Genomic DNA, 24,330 nt, shown 5'->3' on the forward strand with positions numbered 1-24,330 from the left:
CTGTGGTTTCCAGAGGTGCAGTTAGCCCCTAAAAAGCAGGAGGGTCAGGTAGTAGGTTCAGGAGAACCATCTGCAAGCAGGAATCAATCTTAGAAGCATAGAACCATAGAATGGCATGAGTTGGATGGGACATTTAAAGGCTGTCTGGTCCAATTCTGCAGTGAACAGGGACATCCACAGCTCCATCAGGTGCTCAGATCCCCTTCAGCCTGACCTTGAATGTCTCCAGGGACAAGGCATCCACCTCTCTTTTTTCCTTCTATGCAATCCAAATCTCCACTCTTTCAACTGGAAACCATTTCCCCTGGTCCTACCACCACAGACTCTGTTATGGAGTCAGCTGCCTTCTTTCTGCACCTCTCAGAATCTCCTCCATGCTTGTACAGCAAGCACAACCATCCTTGGTCACTTCTGTGATTTTATGACCTTCCTCAGTCATGGAAGGCAGTTAGGAGGGGATATATCCAAGGAGAGAAGGAATAGGAGAGAATGGCGTAAGAGTGTAGAATAGAATAACCCTGAACAAAGAGAATACTGAACAAATAAGAGGATGCTGAACAAGGTAAGAGACTACTGTAGTTCCTAGCAAAGCACTGGGGTTTGCCTGGCTGCTGTCTGCAGAGCCATGCTGATCCTGCAGCCCAGCTGCGAGGCTGGCTTACTGCAGCAGGCTTTCCCTCTAGTGGAGGAGCACAGGAAGGGACTCCTGTGCTGGAGGAGACAGCACAGATCCCTCTGGACCTGAATTTTGCCCTTCATGTGCTGATGTGATGCTGGGGAGATCTGTCCCATGGTAAATGCAACCTCAGAATAGAAAACCTTCCTTTGCACATGGAAGGCAGGAGGCCTCTGTCTACAAACCTGCCTCCATTACCAGCTGCAGAAGTAACATCTTTTATCCCTTTATCCCTTCACCCCAGCCAACAAAACAGCCATGCTGTGCAATGGGAGGGTTTGCAGCCTGGATGTGAGTGCTGAAGAGATTTGGTGAAGACCTCTCAGAGTTGGTCTGTTGGTCTGGATCAGCACCCAGGACTAAATTACTGGAAACAAGTCAGGGTTTTGCTGGTAACAGGCCATATAATAAAAGGATGAGTAGTCTGTAGAGTGATCCCTGAGCTGCCAAGGTCAAGGAGCCAGGGCTTCCCAGTTTTTAGGAGATGGAAAATTTACAGCAAATTATTTTTATGTAAGCACATCCAAGTAGAAACTCTCTCTGTTAGGGGAAGGAAGGAAGGAAGGAAGGAAGGAAGGAAGGAAGGAAGGAAGGAAGGAAGGAAGGAAGGAAGGAAGGAAGGAAGGAAGGAAGGAAGGAAGGAAGGAAGGAAGGAAGGAAGGAAGGAAGGAAGGAAGGAAGGAAGGAAGGAAGGAAGGAAGGAAGGAAGGAAGGAAGGAAGGAAGGAAGGAAGGAAGGAAGGAAGGAAGGAAGGAAGGAAGGAAGGAAGGAAGGAAGGAAGGAAGGAAGGAAGGAAGGAAGGAAGGAAGGAAGGAAGGAAGGAAGGAAGGAAGGAAGGAAGGAAGGAAGGAAGGAAGGAAGGAAGGAAGGAAGGAAGGAAGGAAGGAAGGAAAGGTAGAACAGGATAGAATAGAATAGAATAGAATAGAATAGAATAGAATAGAATAGAATAGAAAAAAATATTTTAAAGAATTAAGTAAGAAACAGCCCATTCTCAGCATGAAAGATCTGATCACTACCAAGTAACACACTCCTGGTTTTCCAAGAAAATGAATTTCATAGAAGCATAAAATAATTTCCATTGAAAGAGACATCTGGGGGTCCCCTGGACTGCTGGCCTTACCCCATCGGAAAGCAGGAGCAGCAGTGCGGCTTGGCATATAGATTGGCAAGCACAGTTAGTCACCCTGCTAATGGATGTGGGACAAGGTCTTGCTGTGACCAGTGCTTGCCCAGCCTTGTGCCGCCTCTCATGGAGCTGCTGGGAGAAGTCCTGCAGGGAGCTGGAATTTCTGGATCTGAATGTAGGAGACTGAGTCAGAGCTCCTCTGGGCTGAGTGTCCAGAGAGCAGGAGCCCATCTGGTTGCAATTTTGGAAACAGCAGAGATCGAAGCGTTCTCTCCCCTGGAAAAGGCTGGAAGGCTTCTGACAGGAGATGGGACAGTGATACAACTCCCCCCAGCATGGGGACAGGTTGCCCAAGGAGGCTGTGGATGCCCCATCCCTGCAGGCATTCAAGGCCAGGCTGGATGTGGCTCTGGGCAGCCTGGGCTGCTGGTTGGTGACCCTGCACATGGCAGGGGGTTTGAAAATAGGTGATTATTATAGTTCTTTTCAACACAGGCCATTTTATGATTCTGTGATTCTCCCACCTCTCTCTCTAGCATGCATGGGAAACTCATAGCCAGCTCTGACCTCACCATTACACCAGGCTGTCCCCAGTGTGCCACATGGATTCTGGGTCTCCTGATGGCTTTCTCCTTCTATGGACACAGCTGTTGGTTGCCCAATGGTTGGACCCACCTTAGTGGGACCAGAACTACCAGCAATCAGCACTACAGGACTTTCTGGCTAGCAGTTCCTAGAGCTACAAATCCCAACCTAGGGTTGCACAAGTATATTCTTGAGCTGGTGCTGTGGCTCAGAGGATGAGTTGGACCCCAGTTATGGGTGAAAATGTCATAGGCAAAGGAAGGAAGAGGGGATGAATCACATGTGGGGGACACCACGTCAGATGCCTTGATGATGGGATAACGGGCTGAGAGGCTTTGCACTGTTCCATGACCTCCAAAAGTGTTTGCAGCTTGGTGAGGCTGATGCTGGGAAGAAACCTCTGAGACTCACCATCTCTCATATCCTTGACTGGAATACAACCAAGATGCCATCATATCCCAAATACCACTCAGCTTTGAACTCACCCAGGAAGCCATTTTCCTGCACCAGCTGCTGACTGACAGACACTCGATTCCCTGATACAGAAGTTACAAATAAAGAATGGAAGGAGTGGTGATGAATGTGACTGAGGATGACAGCACAAAGCTGAGCCCTGGTCCAGAGAACACAGGACCTCTGCAACAGCAAAATATGGGATCTTCATGCAGCAATTCATTTCCTTCCTCAACCTCAGAGATAACATTTACTTATTGCAAGATTCTAGGAATGTGCCTTATTTTATTTCTTCTCTTTTTTTTTTCTTTTTTAAATTTATTTTATCTTTTTATTTTATTTCTTTATTTATTTACTGTTTTATTCATCAAAACCAGATGCTTTGATCCAATTAACCTCCAGGTTCAGTCTGCTTGGGATGTTCCAGACATGCTGCCATTCCATCTAAGAGTGTTCAAGTCAGCATGGTGGCTACAAGCTGATGCAGAGCACACTGAGCTGTGTTGCATGGAGAAAATTTCCTCCTAGGGATGCCCACTGCCAGCCAGACCAGAATGACTTGGACCAGCCTCACTCTTCCCAAGTGCTTGCCAAAGAGCTGGGACAAACCTTATTCCAGAGCATTGATCCAACGGGCTTCCCCTGGCTGCTCAGCCTGCAGTGTGAGCCTGGTTTCTCCCTCCTGTGTCCTTGCTTTAGCAAAAAGGAATAGCGCTGGTGCTGGTGTGACCTCTGGTGAGGATGTTCCCTGTGATCCATGGCTCTGCAGTCCTATCCAGTAGTTGGTAATTCTTTCAAATGTACACACAGACACAGCATCCCCATTGATATATTTCCTATAAAGCTGTATTAAACTGAAAAGACACTCATTCTACTGGAATTCACATTACAGAGGCTTTACACAGCAGTGTGAGTTCTTTAGAGCCACAAGGATTTCTCTTTCTACCATCAGAAAAGACCGGGGAGGATGAGATTTCAGGATGGTCTCCTTGAATTGTCTCCCTTACATTATCTGGGAGCATTTATCTGCCTGCCCAAAGTGCCGAAACTACTGTCCATCTATCTGTGTATTCTGCTGTAATCTTCCCTTTACAAAGGTACTATAGTTTACGTGCATACCCAGCACCCTCCAGCTGGAATCACCACTCAAGCACTGTTTTGATGTTGTGTTGGTTTTGTGTATACATATATGCACACATGGGAGGGCAGTTGGACTAGATGATCTTGTAGGTCCTTTCCAACCTTGTTAATCTATGATTCTATGTATACAATTATGCACATAAAGAGCTGTGGTGGCATTTGTCCTATCAGTTTGTCCAAGGAGAGGCTGATTGGTTTGACTCGTTACTCCTTAACATCTTCCTTAAGGACCGAGTTGAAGAAATCCTCATAAAGAAATCTGAAAGTGAGACAAGGACGTGGATAGGAAAAAAAATAAAGAAAAACGTTCTGGAGAGATCAGTAGCGTGGTCAGGAAATGAATACACAAAATCTTCCACTTGGAAAATGAAAGTTAAGACTGCTGGAGAAAAATGATCTGAAACAGCTATTCAGCTCAGCAAAGTAACCTGGCAGGCATGGATTCTGAAACAAATGGAGCAGGGTCAGCTAGGAGCAAGCTGGGCAGGCAGAGAGCCCTGTCAGTCCCCTCGAATCTGACTTCTTGAAGCAGCATGTGCAGTTCTGAATGGGGATTGACAATTAGGACAGTCAGGAAGCACAGCCTTGAAGTTGTTTTCCTTGGAAAATTAGATTTCTAACACATGAAAACATTTAAGGAAACAATATTTGCTTTCCCTGACAACCTGGCTGTATTTCTCGCTTTTGTTTGTTGGAGATGTATAGATTAAAAGGTGAGAAGTGACTCTGTTAACCTTTTAATCCGATCTGTTGATTCTAACCAAGGCTGAGTAATTTCATCTGTTTACTCTGCGTTGCTCTCCCTGATTTGGGTTTGGACGGTGCTCTGCAGGCAGGTGTCCTATATACCCAGAGAACCTTCTGTGCTTTGGGTTGATGGTTTCAAAGTCATGTTTCATTAAATACTCTGTAGATAATTCCGGTGTCCCCGTGTAAAGACAGGTAAGAGAGCTGCACGGAGGGATTTAATAATCTGCATTTCCTGAGTTGTATTAATCATTAACAGAGGCTTTGGTCGCTGCCAAAGAGCAGCTACCCCAGGACAGCTAGGTCATGCAAATGTCTCTTAGGAGATACTTATTTTTAACAATGTGGTAAAAAATTCATAGAGGAATCCAGCCCTGTGTCCACCTCTCATCTTTCCCCTTTCCTTCCTCCGACCATCAAAGCGGCTCGGATGAGCTAAGCCCATTCCTCTCCCATGGCACAGCTGACACCACATGCCCTTTGCCAGAGCCACCGCAGAAAAACAAGGTGGAAGCTCTGTTGTTGTGGTTGGGCAGTGTGGCTCCAGTGGGACTGGCCAACATTAGCCAGTGCAACTGGAAATCAACGCTTTGTCATGGAAGTGAAACATTTTGCTGCTGCAGCCCAGGGCTGGGAGATACAAACAGGAAAAAGAAGAAAGGAAGGAAAGAAAGGGGAGGGAAAGAATGAAGGAAGGGAAGAGGGGAGGGAGAAAGGAAGGAAAATATATCCTTTATTCATATGCCACCTTCTACCTTCACTGGAACAGGTTGCCCAAGGAGGCTGTGGATGCCCCATCCCTGCAGGCATTCAAGGCCAGGCTGGATGTGGCTCTGGGCAGCCTGGTCTGCTGGTTGGCAACCCTGCACACAGCAGGGGGTTGAAAACAGATGATTATTATGGTCCTTTTCAACCCAAACCATTCTATGATTCCATGATTCTATGGAGAGATCCTATAACTCAGGAATTGTGGTCAAGGTGACATTTAAAGGGGTTTTACTGGATTCACCTCTGGCTCTTTCTAACTTTATCCCTTGAAGCTGTGACTCCAATCAGGTCCATTCCAAACATTAAGATCAATTACCCTGTATAGGGATATAGTCCATCCTCAGCGAAGTTGCTGATGGCATGAAGCTGGGAGGAGTGGCAGAAGGCCATGCTGCCATCCAGTGAGTGCTAGGCAGGCTGAGAGCTGGGTAAAGGGGAACCTGATGGGGTTCAACAAGAGGTCCTACACCCGAAGAGGAATAACTGCATGCATCAGTATGGATTAAAGGAGGATCTGATGGAAAGGAGCTACGAGAAGGATTTAGGGGTCCTGCTGGTTAACAGGGTGACCACAAGCCAGCAGTGTTCCCTGGATGGAAGCTGTGGGCATCCCTGTTCATTGCTGGGAGTTAGACCAGATGGTCTTTAAGGGTTCCTTCCAACTCAAAACATTCTGTGATTCCACAACTCTTGTTGCCTGGCTGGAGACAGAGCTGACACCCCTCCACAGGAAGAGCCAAAGCACACTGAAGCAATAGCCCACGTCTAAAGCAGGGCTGCCCTCTACTCACTCTCTCTTTTGCAAGTCACAATGAGTTTTTGAAAAGGGAATGGAGGTGCAGAGTGCTGGTATTCAACATTCACCTTCTCTGGGACTGAATTTGTGTGTGCTGGAGGGAGCGGGGGAAGCTCTTAACCAGAAAGATAAACAACCAAACAACCCAGCCATTCATAGGAAATGCAGAAAAAAAGGGCAACGGTTGACCTGTGTGCTGTTGGAATAATTAACGGTTTTGTTCCAGCAGCCTCATCTCGGTCTCGTTTCAATGCTTCAGGTCCCAAACCATCTGTTCTCTGAAACCCTAAGGTTAATAAGCGTTAAGAGCTCCTCCCCTAAGATTAATAAGAACGGAGAGCTCTCCCTTTCAGGGCTTTTCTCCACCTACAGCACAGCCTGCCGAAGAAAGCCAACGTGTGCAAATCCATCTTCATCACGCATGTCTCCGAACCTACCGCTCCAAATCCATGCATGCAGAAGGAAAGTAAATAAAATAACATCTCCGGCGGCTGCCAAAAAAATTCCACCGTTTCTGAGCTCTTGCAACTGTATTCGTCAGTGAATAAAAATGTCCTGGAAACCTCAGTCGGATGGTGATGGCGGGATGGGGGGGCTGGGAGGAGAGGGGAGGAGAGAGTGCGGTCAAGGCCAGGGCAGAAGTTCATGCAGTTGGTGGTTTGCGAAAATGTGTTTTGTTTGTTCTGGATTAGGCTGTGGATTCTTAAAAGAAAACATGTTTTAGTAAGCTAATTTCAAATCAGGAGGGGAAGGAGCAAGGTCAGGGGGAGAACAAATTAGCATCTGGTTGTCGGCAGAGTGAAAGGAGGGTTCAGAGCTGGGGGAAAGAGGGTGGATGAGGCTGAGGGAACCCAAATCAATTTGTTTATAACCTCCTTAAAAAAAAATTAAATTAAATTAATTTAAAATATTTTTAAAAATTCAGCCCCAATGGGGCACACACACCAGAACACAAGGATCAGCCTGCAGAGTTGCCCCTGTCCTGTCAAAATATTACTGCACCAAAGCTGGGCTGCACTTCTTGTCCTAGAACAGTTTTCCCTCTGCATTCTTGCTCACCCTGTGCAGCTAATGTTGGGTTTGGATGTGCCACCAGGCTGCTAACCAGCATCATTGCCAAGCTCTGGTTCAATCACACCATGCTCAGATCCCTCCAAGAGGCACAGAGTGGGCAGAAGAGGGCAGAGGACACTGCATATGATGTGTTAAAACAGTAGAGCACCTTACAGAGATCTACAATGCTCTGTTCTGCAGAAGTCATGGAATCATAGGATCATAGAACCATTAATATAGGAAAAGACCACTAAGATCAGTCGACCCATGATCATCTGCCCCTGGCTGCCCTACATCAACAGTCTTTGCAATTGGTATTCTTGTTTTTGCCTAATCTTTGTAATTGTTATGCTTTGGGGTCTTTTTTCTTTTTTTTTTTTTTTTTCATAGAAACATAGAATCACAGCGTGGTTGGGTTAAAAGGGACCTTCAAGCCCCCCCAGCCCCACTCTCTGCTGTGAGCTGGCTGTCTCCCACCAGCTCAGGCTGCCCAGTACCTCATGCATGGCCTTGGGCACCTCCAGCAATGTGGCACTTTCAGCTCTCTGGGGACCAGTGCCAGAGCCTCACCACATTCTGAGTGAAGTATTTCTTCTAAATACCTAATCTAATCTAATTTAAATGCACACTCTTTTAGTTGGAAAGCATTACTGCGTGTCCTTTCACTGTATGCCCTTGCAAAAAGTCCCTTTCCAACTTTCCTGTAGGCCCCTTTGAGTACTGGAGGGCTGCAATGAGATCTTCCCTGAGCCTTCTCTTCTCCAGCCTGTCTCAATAGGTTCTGTCTTCAGCCTCTGAGAATCCTTATGGCCTCCTGTGAACCCACTCCAACAGCTCCATGTCCTTCACTGGGGACCCTAGAGATGAATGCAATACTGCAGGTTAGATCTCATGAGAATGGAGTAGAAGGCAACCACCACCCTCCTGACCTACTAGCTAGACTTCTTTTGAAGCAGTAAGGAGGAAAGGAGATACTGGAGTGCACCAGGATGGAGGTGGAGCAGCATGAGAAGAGTAGAGCAAATATAAGAAACTCATTTCTATGGAACAATCCCTCCGTAAGGAAAATCGTTTTGTACTCCTCATTTTAGAGATCAGCTTTCAGCAGCAAGGTTTATACTGCATCCAAAAGGCGACACTGTTCTTCAGTCCTTAACTCTGCATATTCCTGGAAATACCTGTCTATGCACTTCATAGCAGAGCCAAACCATAGTGAAAGCACAGACTGTCACCACGTACAGATCAAGGCTTTTTTCCCTTTGGTTCTGCACACATAAACATTTCTCATCAGTTATTTTCATCTTCTCTTGCCTTTCTTTCCCTACCGACACCTTCCCAGCATCTCTTTCCCACTGTCTCATTTAGCTCTTCAATTTTCTGTCACATCTTTTGTCCCTTTTCTGCCACTTCTCACTGCTTTACTTCTCTCAAACCTGAAGTCTGTTGTGATTCACTATATCTTTTATTCGAGACATCTCCTGTATCCACCTACTGCACCTCACTGAAACTGCTGCAATCAAGCTTTTTACCAATCTCTTCCCAGCCAAGCTTCAGGTCTGCCTTGCATGCATGGATGGCTTGGACCTACCAGCCCCACTGGCATTGGACATACTCTTCTCTTTGAGGTCTTGTTCCTCTTGACTTCTGCTACTCCTTTCCCTCTTGGTTCTCCTCCTACCTCTCAGTCACCTTTGCAGGATTCACCTGACCTCCCTACTCATTGCCTATGGGGCTGTTAGTGGCACTTTGCACGTGGTCTCCTTTCCCTCCGTGTGCCCCATCTCTCAGGGAACCTCATCCACAAACACATCGTCTGTGCGGATGACTCACAAATCCACCTCTGTCTTCCAATACGTCTCTCTTTCTGTCCGGGCTGAAATTTTGACCTGTCCTTCTGGCTTTTAATCACGGATGTCTTGCCAGCAGCTCAAATCTAGTCTAGACTGGGCTTTTTTTTTTTTCTTTTTTTCTTTTTTTTAACAGTTAATGGGGGAAACAAAAAGGAACTTTCAGGCATGATTCACCTCATTCTGATGTAGATACCTAAAATAAGTCAGATGAGTCGCAGCCTGCGAGTTCCCGCTTCTGCCACAAACCCTCCAGGAAATCGAGATGACAGGTAGGGAAATCCACACTGTCAACGTCTACATTTGGATGAGATGAAGACCAGCTGGTGTGGTCCAGGTTACAGATCAAACCCTGCGAGGCTGCTCACATGTGTGCATGACTGCAGGTTTTACCTTAAGGACTGATGGAAGAGTGAAGCTGAAAAGCTTAGCAGCTTCGGGGTCTACCAAAGACCTTTGCAGAGTGGCTTCTCCAAGGCCCAAGGGGAAGAGACAGCAACCAAGGACTCCATAGTGCTCTGCAAGCAATAAGTTGCTTGCTGATATTCACCAGCATATAGAAATCTCAAGATTTAAGAACTAATACTGGTTATAGGGAGCCTAACACAGGTTTTGCTGCCCAGGAGCATTCCATCTTCCCACGAAGACTAAGGCTACTAAGAAGTAAAGAAAGAGAAAGATGCCAAGGTAAACAAAGAAGCATAAAAGGAGCTTTTTCTACAATGGTGATGCAGCAGTGAACTTGTATAGAGAACATAGGTAGCACTGCTAGTCCCACTACATCTGAGTTTTGCCATCATGAGTTTTCCATCCTCTGGGTTTTGATGATGGGCTCTTCCAGCTACGCACAGACCCCTACAGCTAGGTGTGCACAATGCAAGCATCTATTGCTACATTAGGCGTCTGTGCTCCCAGACAGTTGTAGAAGCATCAGTGTGGTCTGCAGAGCTGCAAAACACACTTTAAACTGGAAAGTTCTTTGTTTGTTTTCTTCTGGGTTTCAGAATGATCAATGTTTGAATGACTTTTCATAAGGACATGGCATCTTCCAATCTCTGTCTCCAGCGTTCTGTCCCTGGGAAATTACCTGCTTTGAATTCTGCTGGAGAAGAATGGAACAAAGATCCTACTGTTCAGTCAGACCATGCTTTGTACAGATAAAGGTCAGGGCCTTTCTCACCCACCTTGTGCAAGACCCACATAATAGGGAAGGCGGTTGGATGGTACATGAGCCCAGAGAGGCTCCTCTGTCAGAGATGGCTCTGGGACTGTGCTTTTCATAGGGGATTTCTCTGGCATTCTGAGTGGGAGCCCAAACACCAAGTAAGTAGATCTGCAAATCCACAGCCAGAGAACAACAAGAAGAGGACCAGGACTCTACTTCATCAATGTATGAGAGACAGCTCTGGGGGAAAAGGGATCTGGGACAGCTGTAGGCATCACATCCTTGTGGATGGACAGTTTGTGCTCTCTGCTTTGCCTTGGTGGCCTTTCCAACTCAAGTTTGGAACTTTGTGCTTTGCCCTGGTTTCAAAACTAGACGTGCAGACTGAAATGAGAGCTTGAATAATTGGGGGTTGACCTTTTCAGGTTAAAATTGGGCTTCTGGTCTAAAGCTGGATACCTCTGAGGGTTGGGCAAGAAGTGTGCGGTGCTGGAAGCAAAATAAGTTGTTAAACTAGCCATGAACGTGGTGACTATAGTTCTGGACCATTACCCTGCCGGCTGGCTGCAGCAGGTCTTCGGCTTCTGAAGGAATTTCCACCCTGAGACTGGTGAGAACTGAGCAGCCATGGCCAAGTCTCTGTGCATGAGTGCGTGAATTAGGACCTGCTAACTGCCACGGCCATCATCATGATGGGAGGGAAATTCCAGCAGCCACAGAGCCCGTTTTATGGGGATGCTGAAGTGGTGGAGAGAGGCGGTGGAGTGAGAAGGAACTGTGATAAGATGCTGAAAGGGAAAGAAATGGGAATGCTGCGAGTCAGAGGTTCCATCAGACTTTTCTTTTTTTCCCTCCCCAGCAGAGAACAAAAAAAAAAGTGAGAGGGAAGGGGATTTAGTGAAGAAAATAAACAAAACCTGGCCTGCATTCAGCTCTTCTGAAGGGTGCTAACAGCAAGGAGCTGAATCTGCCACAGATGCATTTAAGCCCTTCCAGCCCATGAATTCTTTTTCCAGAAGTTTCCCAGAGTAAGTAGAACTAGTCCAAGACCCAGAAAGCTTTGACATTTGGCTATAAATCTACGTGTCAGCAGCCTAGGAGTGAAAAGAGGGGGGGTGGGGGGAGAGGATTGGGGAGGAAAGAAGAAGGAAGGGAAAAAAAGGAAAAACAAACCGTGTAATGAAAGAGGGATGAGCTCAGTGCCTGAAAGAGAGAAGCTTGGAGCTGGGGCACGACGTTGTGAGGGGCAGCCGGGGGAGAAGGAGGGACATGTGGGGCAGCCATGCAGGATCTGAGAGAGCTGTGGATGATCGATAGGGTCGAGAGCTAATGGTCCTGTCTGGAAAGAGTGAGATGGTCGGTGTAATCCGAGTCCCATTGGGGGAGCAGCCCACAGGTCACTCCAATGCTGGCCGTGTGCCATGGATGTCTCGTAAGTCTGAATGCGTCTTCCGAGTGAACTTTCAGAACTTCAGGTTTTGGTAGGGCTTTTCTCTCTCTTCCTTTTTTTTTTTTTTTCTTTTCTTTTTTTTCTAATACAAGAGGATCACTGTGCGTGGGGGGGAATAATGGATGAGGGCTCGAGCAGCTGCTATGGATGCTGTTTAGATTCAGGGAGTGTTTTCTTGAAGGGATGAATGATGTCTCCTTTCGAGACAACAGGAACGTAACCTCCCCTCCCCCTGATCCAGAGATGGGCTGCACACATCCAGTGGCTGCTTCCACAGGCAGGATCGAGGTTAAATCCACCCAGATGCGGGCTGTGAAGGCAGATAAGTGCTCTAAGAATCCTACAACCCTCCATCGCTCTGTCCCTAGGAGATTAGGGCCTTTCAAGTTGAAGCAGCCAATATGGTTTCGATCAGTCCTGACAGATTTTACAGGAACTGCTTTTGTCTTGCTTTAAGCCCTCAGATGCTTGTGTTAAGATTCTTCCAGCTAAGCAAGGTCAGGCCTGGTTTCCAGGGATGGAGTTTGAGGAACAGCAAGGGGAAGGGGGGATCTGCATCTTCTGCCAGCAAGATCAATCTTATCTGGGGTAATAATGTAGTGGGTTGGCCAAAGGAGATATGCGAGTTGATGTTCCCATTGTCCTTGGTTTCCTAAACCCAGGCCCTTGGGCTCCTAAAGTGTTTTTTCCCCCATATCCAAGCTGTTTGTTCCACTGTGCCCCCCACAAGACCTCAGTACCAACCCTGGGAGGTGGCAGTGAAGTTCAAGTTACTACAGCAGTGTTCTGCTCCCCATTTCAGAGATGCTTCTCCATGGTGGGACAAACATCTCCAGTTCCAATGCTCACAGAGCGCATTGGGTGGTCAGGGTGCACTGCAGCCCAAATGGCCTTCTTGGCAAATGCCTTCCCAGGAACCTTTCTTGCCTCCTTAGTCTGTTTAGGCTGTGAGACAAACACAAGGGCCATCGTGACAAGGCACAAAAAAACACATTTTATTTGGTGGTTCCAGTGTGCCTCCGAGGCATTAACATTGTTTCACGGAAAATAGCAATGTGAATAAACCATGTCCCCATTTCTGGCCACATCGGTTTAGTTTTTAACTCAGAACCTTGAAAGAGATCCCTGCAGTTTGGCAGAGGAACGTTGTGGCTCCTATTTTTTCCATGTTAGCTCATCACACAGATGATGGGACAGACTGAACCCAAGCAAAATTCTGGATGACGCCAAAATTGGGGGACTTGTTTCTGTCTGGGACTTGGAATAGGCACCTCTAGAGATCTGCTCCAATCTCAGTTATCCCCTGGTTTCCTGATAACCCCTTTAAATATAAAATACAGAACTTCACTGTACCATCACGCAGCGGGTGAGAGTTGAGAGTTGAACTCAGCTATGAAACAATGGGAGAGGAGATGCTGAAGTCCATGCCAGCCCTGTATGGCATCAAGAAATTTTACAACTCTATGCAGGAGACACAATTCAAATGTCTCTTTATTCCACAGCTGCTCAGAATGATCACATGCCTTTCTCACTTTCCCCGGTGAGAAAATAAAGAAACAGCCTTAGTCTGAGGAAACTCCTTACCCTAGTGAAGTCTTATGTTCAATTTACCTTTAATAAGGAAAAGGTGCAGAGCTGGGGATGGGCAGCAGCAGGTTGTCTGAAAATGGGGAGATAGATAGATTTCATTCCATCATGTTACAGATGGAGGTGACTTCTGCCACATGGGCTAATCCAGTTCCAACCCCCTGCTGTGTGTAGGGTCACCAACCAGCAGCCCAGGCTGCCCAGAGCCACATCCAGCCTGGCCTTGAATGCCTGCAGGGATGGGGCATCCACAGCCTCCTTGGGCAACCTGTTCCAGTGTATCACCATCCATGCTGATGAAATCTGATGATTCCTCTTCAGCCTTGTTCAGGGATCCAGAAACTTTACTTCTGCGATGCTGAAAGCATACAAGGAGGGTCACAGTGTTCATGCCAAAAGGAGAAGAGCAAATGTAGAATGGGAAAGTCAGGGGAGCAGGTGGGTAGATCCCATTTGGTTTTAATCGTGGTTGGAAACACTGTTCTTACAATGGAATGAGTCACAGAATGGCCAGGGGACCTTAAAGATCATCTGGTTCCAAACCCACTGCCATGGAGAGGGAGGGGGTTCCAACCCATTGCCTGCCTGTGAATAAAGACTGCTCTGGTGTGGTCAGGCCCAGCACTGAGTGTGGATCCAGAATAGTGTGCTGTGTTTTATTCCCAAACCCAGGCAAGCACCCATTCACATCCAATGGGGAATTCACAACCCCATTTATAAACCCCCCTGCAGCACAACCTGATTTAGGTTAAAACAGCACAGGTGAATGGGAGTAGAATGAATCCGGTCTTCCAGTCTGGAACAAGCAATTCTCCATGCCTCAGAATTTGCATCTGTGTTTCTTTTGGGTTTGTTCTCTACCTCAGACCCTGGCTCAAGGCAAAATGAAGTTCAGATACTGCGGGGAAGGAAGATAATTGTTACATTTTTAACATACTAACAATTCCTCTTTTTGCAAACTCAGAGACAGGAGCAGCCTCCACATATCAGAGAGCGTTTACTTAGTAGCAGGAAGCCTGAAATTCGATGCTGTCTCCACGAAAATCCTCAAGTACATTTAACAATGGCCCTTGTTTATAGGCACCAAGCCGTTTGTTTTCCCCCTTTTCCTATAGTGATGCAACAGCTGCTGCTGAAGAATTTGCTATCTGAGCCAAAGGTTGCTTTCTGGTGTGTTTCAGTGCACAGATTGCTTTGGGTTTATTTCCAGATTTACAGGGAGCAGATTCTGGCTGCTTCTACTAGACTCCTTCCACAATGTTGGAGGGAGGTTGGCCTCTCCGGGGGGCAATTAATCTTTTTTTTGGTATTAGTGTTCAAAGGGGTGCATAAATGCAACTCAAGAACAAGGTTGGGATGCGAGAACATGGGTTTTCAGTCATGTTCCCTGCTAAAGATATCATGTACAGCTCCCAGCTCTTCACTTAGTCTTATTGAGAGGAACTTGGTGCCTATCTACAATGGGAGCTGACTTGGGCTTTCATGCTATGCCCACAGGTATATGCACCTGAGCACAGGTCCTAAGTGGAAGATGTGGTGAAAGGAGCAGTGCAAATGCATCTGAGAGGCTGCCAGAGGGGTCTTTTGTCGTCAATGTGCTCCAATAGGCTCCAATAGGACTCTGAGATCTGCATGCTGCTCTCACTTTGTCCCAGGGAGAAGAGATGCTCTGTGGGGTCAGACCTGGACTGATCAACCTGGAGAAGAGAAGGCTCGGGAGCCTTCATTGCAACTCCCTGAAAGGACATTGGAACAAGGTGGGGGTCAGCCTCTGCTCCCAGGTACCAGCAATAGGATGAGAGGTGATGGCCTCAAGTTGTTTCAGGAGGATCAGGTTGAGTAGTAGGAACAACTTCTTCTCCAAAGAGCAGCCAGTCACTGGCACAGCTGCCCAGGGAGGTGTAGAGCCACCATCCCTGGAGGTCTTCAAGAACCATGAGGGATGTGGCACTGAGGGATGTGATCAGTGGGCATGGTGGGATGGGTTGGGGTTGGACTTGATTACTCCAGCAGGCATTTCCAGTCTTAATGATTCTGTCATTCAGCTGTCCCATAGGCAGAGGCTGTTTTGAGCCACCTTCTCTAAATCCACAACTCTCTGATCCCCCGGTAACCACTGCTGCTCTGAGGTGGTAGTTCCCCTCCTTGCCTTATCCCTTCAGAATTCTGTTATTCCCATATCCATCAGTTTGTCTGATCCTTTGGTGATCCCATCCTGCAGCATCCAGGGCTTGGATCAGATGACCTCCAGAGGTCTCTTCCAGCACCTAAAATTCCACAATTCTGTGATTTCCAGTCATTCACTGCCCTCAATGCAAAGACACATTTTTTTTTCTCTTTTTTAACTACCTGTTATTTTTGTTCCCTGCCTTCAAGTTCTCATACTATGGGATGTACTGAACACAATTCTACATTCAGCTGACATTTACTATTTCCAAAAGCTTAATTATACCGACTACAATAACCTTTTAGACAAATTGACATGTGGGCAAGTCACAGGAAGCTTCTTGTACATTAGTTTTCGGCTTTGGCATATAGGAAAGCATTCAATAAACTTTTTTTTTGGCTGCTACTTTCATTCAGATCCTTTCTCTTCAAGAAGTTCCAGCACATTCATGGGCAAAGAACACCAAAAACGTTATAACAGAAAACTCATTCTGGCAGTGCAGGACCCAGGAATTATAGTTGGCAGCTATTCCTAGGAGTTTGATAACAGCCGTGAACAGCGATGATGGTTTGTTACATTAATCTCCCTGTCCTTCAAGGTTGTCCCCGGCACCTTCTGCCTCCCCTCCAGGCCCACAGAGCATTCAGAGGAGGAATGTGATTATCAAAACAAATTGAAAACTTGCCATTTTCCAGCATCAGAGAGCAGAAAGAACAGAATATACCCTCTACGTATCCACCTCTGCTGGATGAAATGCTGGACTGGGACTTGGAGAAGGGGCTTCTTGAGTCAGGTGCCTTCATAGCATCGCTTTTCTTTTACATAGGCTTCTTATCTTTCTTTATCTCTTCAGACACGGACTCTTGCAAACCCACTTGCTCAAGTGTTACATCACAAAACAGCTGATATTGATCAGAACCACCTAAGTGTACACAAGGAAAAGGTGAGAGACAGAAGAGCCACAGCCATGACTCAGCCCAGTGATCCTTGCAGCACTTTGGGCAGGAAGACCTCATCTGTAATGTTTTGTATTCTAATCACATTCACTGAGGGTTCATCCTATACTTGAGAAGTGGCCACAAGCATTTCAACTCCACATCACCTCCCTGGGTTCTGCATGATACTTAGGGTTTGCATGAAGACTGTCATGCTGACAAGGTGGACACTGGCTGTGGGATCTTGCTCTGTTTCATCAGGCTCTTCAGGGGTTGTGGTGTTTTATGGAGAATACTGTGATTTCATACTCAGTTTGAACCCATAAGAAAAATAATACAAAACCTTCCTTATGCAAGACAAAAGGACAATGAGTGCCAATGAAGAGAAATTGAGTGGGTGCCCTTCTCTGCAAGGGCTGATCCATTAACACACCACCAACGAGACTGCTTGGTCAGGGGTGCAAAGTAAACTTGATGCAGCACTCAATACCCATTTTCTCCTAACACTTGTCTCTCATGTTCTGTATCTAATGTGAAATTACACCCTTGATCATTAGCCCATTGTAGTGCCAATGCCAAGTCACAGTTTGAAGCAGTGATTGAGCACCTGGTGGGAAGGCAGGGCCAGCCCATGGGAGCTCAGGTGTATGCAATGTACCTGAGTGACTGGAAGGGGTAGAGCCAGGATCCACTCCTTCCCAGACCTCATTTAAGGGTTGATAGTGGAAACAAGAGAATCTTGCTGGAGTTCCTTGCCTACTTGGGCCCTTCTGAAGGTAGCAGTTTCTTTCCTTTATCTTTGTGACTACAGCTGTTGTATTTCCCACAACATCTTCATGGAAAAGCTGGCTGTCCATAGTTTGGATGGGCGTACGTTCCACTGGGTGAAATGCTGGGCCCAAAGAGTTGTGGTCAATGGAGTTAAGCCCAGTATGAGGCCAGTTGTGAGCGGTGTTCCCCAGGGCTCGGCACTGGGGCTGCTTTTATTTAACATCTTTATTAATGATCTTGATAAGGGAATTGAGTGTACCCTCAGTAAGTTTGCAGACAACACCTAGTTGGGAGGGAGTGTTGATCTGCCAGAGGGGATAAGGGTGCTATGGAGGGACCTGGATTGATGGGCCAAGGCAAACTGCATGAGTTTCAATGGGGTGAAGTGTCAGGTCCTGCATTTTGTCCACAACAACCCCAGGCAATCCTATGGGTTTGGAGAGGAGTGGCTGGAAAGTTGCCTGATGGAAAGGGATCTTGGTGCACTTGCTGCAGCGTAGGTCCTTGCTGCTCTATTGTCATTGCTGTGCTCTGCATTGTATTACAACCATCAAATGCAGATCATAGACTCACATGTGATCTTGGATATACTCAGGTTGTATTTAGAGGCAGTATGTGACTTCAGGAGTCTGACCATGCAGGTGAGTTGTACTTGATGGACCTTATGTATGTAGGGGACCCCTTCCAACTTGGGATATTCTATGCAAGCTTAGATAGCAGAAAGACACAGAATGTGCTCTACCTTCAGCACAAGGTTTCAAGGACCCCATGTAATGTTTCTGCTATGAATAAATAAAACGTGCCTCTCACTACCCATCCATCCAGCACCTCTCAGCAGCACAAAACCCCCTTTAAATAGACAGGCAGGAAAGAGCGATCCTTTATCTTGCAACACAGTGAAAGGCAGCATTGTTGGGCCGGATGGTTTCGCTACCCCCTTGTGTGCGATTCTGTGCACCAGAGCTTATGTTCTGAGAAGTGAAAAATGACCTGCTATGTGTGTGCATGCATGCATACATGGCTTCTCTCCATGTCTCTGCAACAAGGCACCTAGCATGCCTGGTCAGTGACATGCCTTGTGTAAGGGACAAAGCCCTGCTCTGAGGTGCTGCGTGTATTGGGCTGGCTCTATACTCCCTTGCCTTCACTTGACAATTAGGAACAGGCCTTCAGGAGTGCACTGCACTCTGAGAAACCTAGAAAAGCCTCTGCCAATCCCCCAGTGACCCCGTGACCTAGAGGTAACATCCATACTAAGCTGTTTTTAAGACAAACAGAAGGAAATACTTAGGTGTAAAATTACTTGGCAGAAGCCGACCCGTTTCCTTTTTTGACAGGGGCAAAACAAATAGAATAATCATCCATGATCCTGCAAATCTCAGCCACCCACTAAGAGATAAGGGGGGCTGATTGCTCCCTTTGGATGAAGCTCTCTGTCCTACTGAACTGGAGAGGCAGGACTGCCCTAAGGCTCTCCTCTGCCATGCACACAAGTGCACAAGAGGAGCAGGGATTGTGAGCCAGCCTGGCTTCTCTAGACTCCATCACTCTCTTATCAGGACCCTTCTTTTCTGCAGAACTCAATCAATCAATTTTCTGTGGGTTGGAAGGGCTGGAAATGGTAGAATCATTTGAATTGGAAGAGACATTTAAAGGTCTTCTTGTCCAACTTGCCTGCAGTGAACAGGGACACCCACAGCTCCAGCAGTTGCTCAATGCCCAGACCTAGAAATCCAAAGAACGATTTTTTTCCTCCCCTAGGGCAAAGGAATAAATATTTGAAATGCAATGCAAATATAGTAATATTGAAACAAAATAATCACGCGAAATTGGTACAGATGAGACTGTCTTCCCCAGTCTAGTGGCTCTCTAACCCAGTTTTAAATCAAGGCTACAAAGGGGAGTAGTAAGCTTAAATGTTGGAAGATAGGTACCTACAACAGTGACCCTAAACTCAGTCAGATCAATAGAGAAATGTAGACCTTCACCAACTGAGAGCTTATCCCACATAGATGTGCAGATGGATAATGTGAGTCACATTTAGAAGGACGTAGGTTAGGAAGGACACAGTTGAGAAGGACAGAAGGTTGACTGTAAAGGTAATGTAAGGTAAAATACTCAAAACTTGTTATCATTAAAGCAATCTTCTCTGTAATGCAAGTAACCATTGCATTGTTGCTCTTCATACCCGATCAGGTTTAGTGAGCAGAGATGTATTCAGACAGGATGTTCATCTCTGCTTTGTGTTATGGCAAAGGGTAACCTTAACATGTAGGAAGCCTTTTTCTCTTTGCTAAAGTTCTGTGTGCTCTGATCACACATAGCATCTCTGCTGAACACTGGCACAGCCCTTTCTCTTATCTAATCACCTTGCAAGGGACCTCACACTTGAGAAAGCTGGATCAGCTGAAGACTGGAGCAAGTTCATCAGCCCACATCCAGCTAATCTGGCAAAATAAACAGGAAATATGTTTGGTCAGAAATTGTCTTCTAATAATTCACATGATAATACAGATTCACTTTTTTGGCCTTTTGATGAAGTATAATGGATCAATAAGAAGAAATTGAGGCCTTAGGGGAAAAAAAAATGTTTTCTTTCCACCTGTACCTGTGAAAATAAAACTCCTCATTGGGATAACCAGCAGGTTTTGGAAGCACAAATACCATCTGCTATGTGTCAGATGAGTCAGCCTGGAACACAAGCAGTAGGGAAAGAGTTCAGATGCTTTGTATATACAGTGACAACTTCTGAAGACTGAAGTCACTTGTAGATTATAGGAATCCAAAATGGAAACATCCTGGTTTCACCAGAGGTAAAAAGTTCTCCTTACGAAGTGATGCTTATGCAATGCTGGGGAAGTCTGGGAGTTCCCCATAGTTTCACAGCTCTGCACAAAGCCAGGCTAGCAGCCAGTAGTGTATCTTAGTATCTTCCACCAATGTTTTGAAGTAATTTTGCCAGTTGCCATGCTTCCCTTTACGCACGATGGAGGCGAACACGCAGTGACCCACCCTGACTCAAAAGGACACTTTGGAAACATCTGCTTTAAGGGATGGTTTTGTTGCCTACACGCAGGCAGCTTGCACCACTCAGTGTTGATAGGCTTCAGGCAAGATGTGAAAGATGTGTGCTTCACTAGAGCTGCATTTGGAGGTGAAACTCTTATGGCATCTGGAATGCAGCTAGTAGCTTGCACATAGGCAAGTTAATGAAGTTATGAATTCTGCATATTAAGATGAGGTGAAATAAAGTGCTTAGGAAGCTTGAAAACTAAGGTTATTGATTTTTTTTACAGGATAGAAAAACAAACACACTTAAAAAAAACCAGAAATGACAGCTGAGGAGCGTGGAGTCTCTCCTAGTGCATGAATGTCAGTGCTGAACTCCAAGTCCCAGTGGTTTTTAAAAATAGATTATCCAAACACCTGCGAGGCCTTGTGTGCAGCTGGTCCTTCCTGCAGAGGGAGGCAAAGCCAAGTGACCTCTTGCAGACCTTACCAGGCATATTTTCATGGTTCCTATTGCCAGTCTGTGGCCCTGTGATGAGATACAGGAAAGCCAATGTGGTGTCACAGGATGGAGTTTCTGTGTATCTTGGAGTTGCTTTGCTAAACTGGAGCGATGCTGACATCAGAAATGAAACAAAAGCTATGCTAAAAGGGGACTGGCAAGATTGCAGAGTCAACCATCCAAACAAAAAGAAATACCAAATTTCAGACTGCCTTCCCTAGACTAAACTGCCTCTACTCTTTGGTCATGATGGACTACATTTTATTCATAGAATGGTTGAAAAGGACCACAGTGCTCATCCAGTTCCAACCCCCTGCTATGTGCAGGATTGTCAACCACCAGACCAGGCTGCCCAAAGCCACATCCAGCCTGGCCTTGAATGCCTGCATGGATGGGGCATTCACTTATTACCCATATATGTTTTCTTTCATTTTCCTTTCCATCTCTATCTGAAAGGATGCTGCAACACTCAGTGCTCAACACGTCAGCTAATACGACTACCAGAACGGAAGAATTGCTTACATGTCTTACAGAGCTTTACTTTGTTTATACATCCCAGGACATCAGAACGTTGCTGACTCACATTCACAACGTGATTCATTGCAAACTCCAGCCCCTTTCCCTCACCCTGTCCCTAGCTGGCCTTCCTTTTTAGGCTGGTTAACCTCACCTAGCCATGGGTCATTGCGTTTGTGCCCATGTGGCATCCTATTTTTCCAGGCTGTTTCTCCAAATTTGCAGTTTGTTTTGGATTCCCTTCCAGTCTTCTGATGCGTCCCTTCCTGCCCAGCCCCAGCCAGTGCCACCTACACATCTGATAAGCGAAGTCTGTATTTATGCAGGTCACTAATGGAGATACCAAATTGCACTAGAGCTCTGGAGCCTTCTGCATCATAGAATGTTTTGAGTTGGAAGGGACCCTTAAAGGCCATCTGGACTAACTCTCCTGCATTGAACAGGGGCACCTACAGCTCAATCAGGGTGCTAGATAAGGTTCTGCTTTGGGAACAAGCTGTCTATGTTTTTGTTTCACAAATTTCTGTTACTTCATCCAACAGAGCTGCTGACACTAGTGGGGATGGAGTACTAAGCCAAGGGATAGCAAAGTAGTTAAAGAGGTCAGGAAAAGATGACACTGAGTGGCTTTGGCAGGGAACATTCCAAGTTAAAACACTTCCCTATGACCAAAGTAACATCCGTCATAAGATAATAACAATGCTATTTCACAGCACCATCTCCAGAAAACCTCTTGGTTGATGTAAGCTGTTTCTCAATGGGAAAAGCAAGAAATATAATTGTAATAAGACAAAAGCCAACACTGTTTAGTCCTTAAACTTAAGATTCCTGTTTCTAGGAGAATTAGCATTCATATTAGACAGGGGAGAGACAAAATGAAGTAACACCAATAGGCTAGAATACAGTGAGAGTTCATTCTCAGTGGTTATCTCACAGTTTTTAAAAGAAGTAAATAGACACTGAATGATACCCAGCACAGTGGAGTCTGCCTGTAGCTTATCTGGGAAGCACAGTGGCTAAAGGGAGAATACATGGCTGTTTACAAGGGTGGGTAGTGATAGGACAAGGGGGAATGGTTTTAAACTGAGACAGGGGAGGTTTAGGTTGGATCTTATGAGGAAGTTTTTCACCCAGAGGGTGGTGACGCACTGGAACAGGTTGCCCAAGGAGGCTGTGGATGCCCCATCCCTGCAGGCATTCAAGGCCAGGCTGGATGTGGCTCTGGGCAGCCTGGGCTGCTGGTTGGTGACCCTGCACATAGCAAGGGGTTGAAACTGGATGAGCATTGTCATCCTTTGCAACCCAGGCCATTCTATGATGATTCTGCTAAATACTGACACTCTGATTTGTCATGATATACCAAAATAGACCATTTTATCTATCTCTGGAATAGAGAGCAAAGGGATATTGCCTTTTCTGGAGGAGGAAAGAATGAGGTTGAGATCTCTTCCTTCAGCTGTAGTATTTCAGTCTTGGATTTAAAGAGCAGCCAGAGGAAATTTGGCCTAGAGTTCCTATCAAATTTAGCATTTCTTTCACAGATTTATGCAGCTCTGATTAAAAAATTAAGGAGGGAAACCCTTGTTTTCTGCTGCTTCCAAAAAATGTATGCTGGAGCCCGCTGCTCCACCAGAGAAAAGCACTCCAAGAAGTCACCAGGAGCTTCCCGGCTTCCTCCAGCAGGCAATGCACTCCACTGCAGTGTTTTTCCTTTCCCTTTGACTCCACCCTACTGACCTTTAAGCAAAGTAATAGGCTGATGAGAACACTTCCAAAGCAGCGCACTTTTCCAAGTGCCTTACAACCCCTCTGTCTATCAGACCCAATAAGCCTAAGCCTCAAACACCAGTCCCATCGGCATCTGCCAGGATAGATTTCCAAGTTTTTTTATGGGCTTCATAAAGTTGGGATCAGGGGGATTTTTCCACAGGACTTGAGTAGAAAGAAAGACTTTCCCTACCACTTTTTTCTTTTTTTTTTTTTCTTCATCTTTCAATCTTTCTTTCATTTGGGAAACGAGCTCATTCTGAGAATAAAAATAACCCCTTGATTTGTGTACTTCTTCCCTAAAACAGAGCGAGACTTGTTGGTGGATCTAATAAAGTTTTTTTTTTCTCTCTCTCTCTCTCTTTCTCTCATGCACTGTTAAGCTTAAATTTAATCCAGATGCCTTTGCTACTATAGCCTTCCACTTTGTGTTTTTTGTATTTCACGCACACGCATTTGCCAGGCCATCTTTTCTTGAGGTCTCTCCCATCTTTTCACCTTCTCTTTCAGGACCTGCCCCAGGATTGCTACCTTCCTCACTTTCTCAGTTTAAAATTTAATCTTGATTACTGTAATGCCTCTTCTTCTGTTTATTTAATACATTTCTGAAGTGTCCAGCGGCCAGCACCTTATTGCTGTATGAGAAGCCCAAAGCAAACCATTAAAGGAAGAGCCAGCCAGTCCGAGTCAATGGCCAAGACAAACCAAGGGACCTGGCAATAAGACCACCTCCACTGCCTTCTCCCAGTCCCAGGTGGGAAAAAGACACATTCATGAGTAAAGCAAAGAAAAAGGAGGTAACACATGAAGGCAATGCAAAGGACAGAGGTTCTAAAACATGTTGTTGCACAAGTGCATGGGATGAGGGACATGAATTACCCTCCAACAGGAGGAGCTGTCAGAGATGTTGGCCACTGACTGAGAAAGTCTGGCTCACGATGTGTTCCCAAGCTCCAGGCTTTTGGAACCAGGGCTATCTTTTCTCTTTGTGTTTAGACAGCATTGCTGACTTCTATGGGATTGTGGCTGAATTTCTTTGCCATGCTGGAATCACCTGGAAACTAGGAGCGATGTCACCCTGGTCAAGTATTTGTGTGCTCCAAACAGAATAAAAAGCTGTTCAGCAGGCCTGAATATACCAGCATATGCTGATTTCCCCTCTTTGCTTGAGGTATTCCAGGAGAAGTCAACATATTCCTCTGCACCTGGTTCGTTATTTGCAAAAAGATGCCATCGTTCCCTTATCTGGGCCAGAGACATTCAGAAT

Source organism: Coturnix japonica, chromosome 4 (assembly GCF_054131305.1).
Source record: "Coturnix japonica strain WE chromosome 4, WE-NBRP24, whole genome shotgun sequence".
NCBI classification, from domain to species: domain Eukaryota; kingdom Metazoa; phylum Chordata; class Aves; order Galliformes; family Phasianidae; genus Coturnix; species Coturnix japonica.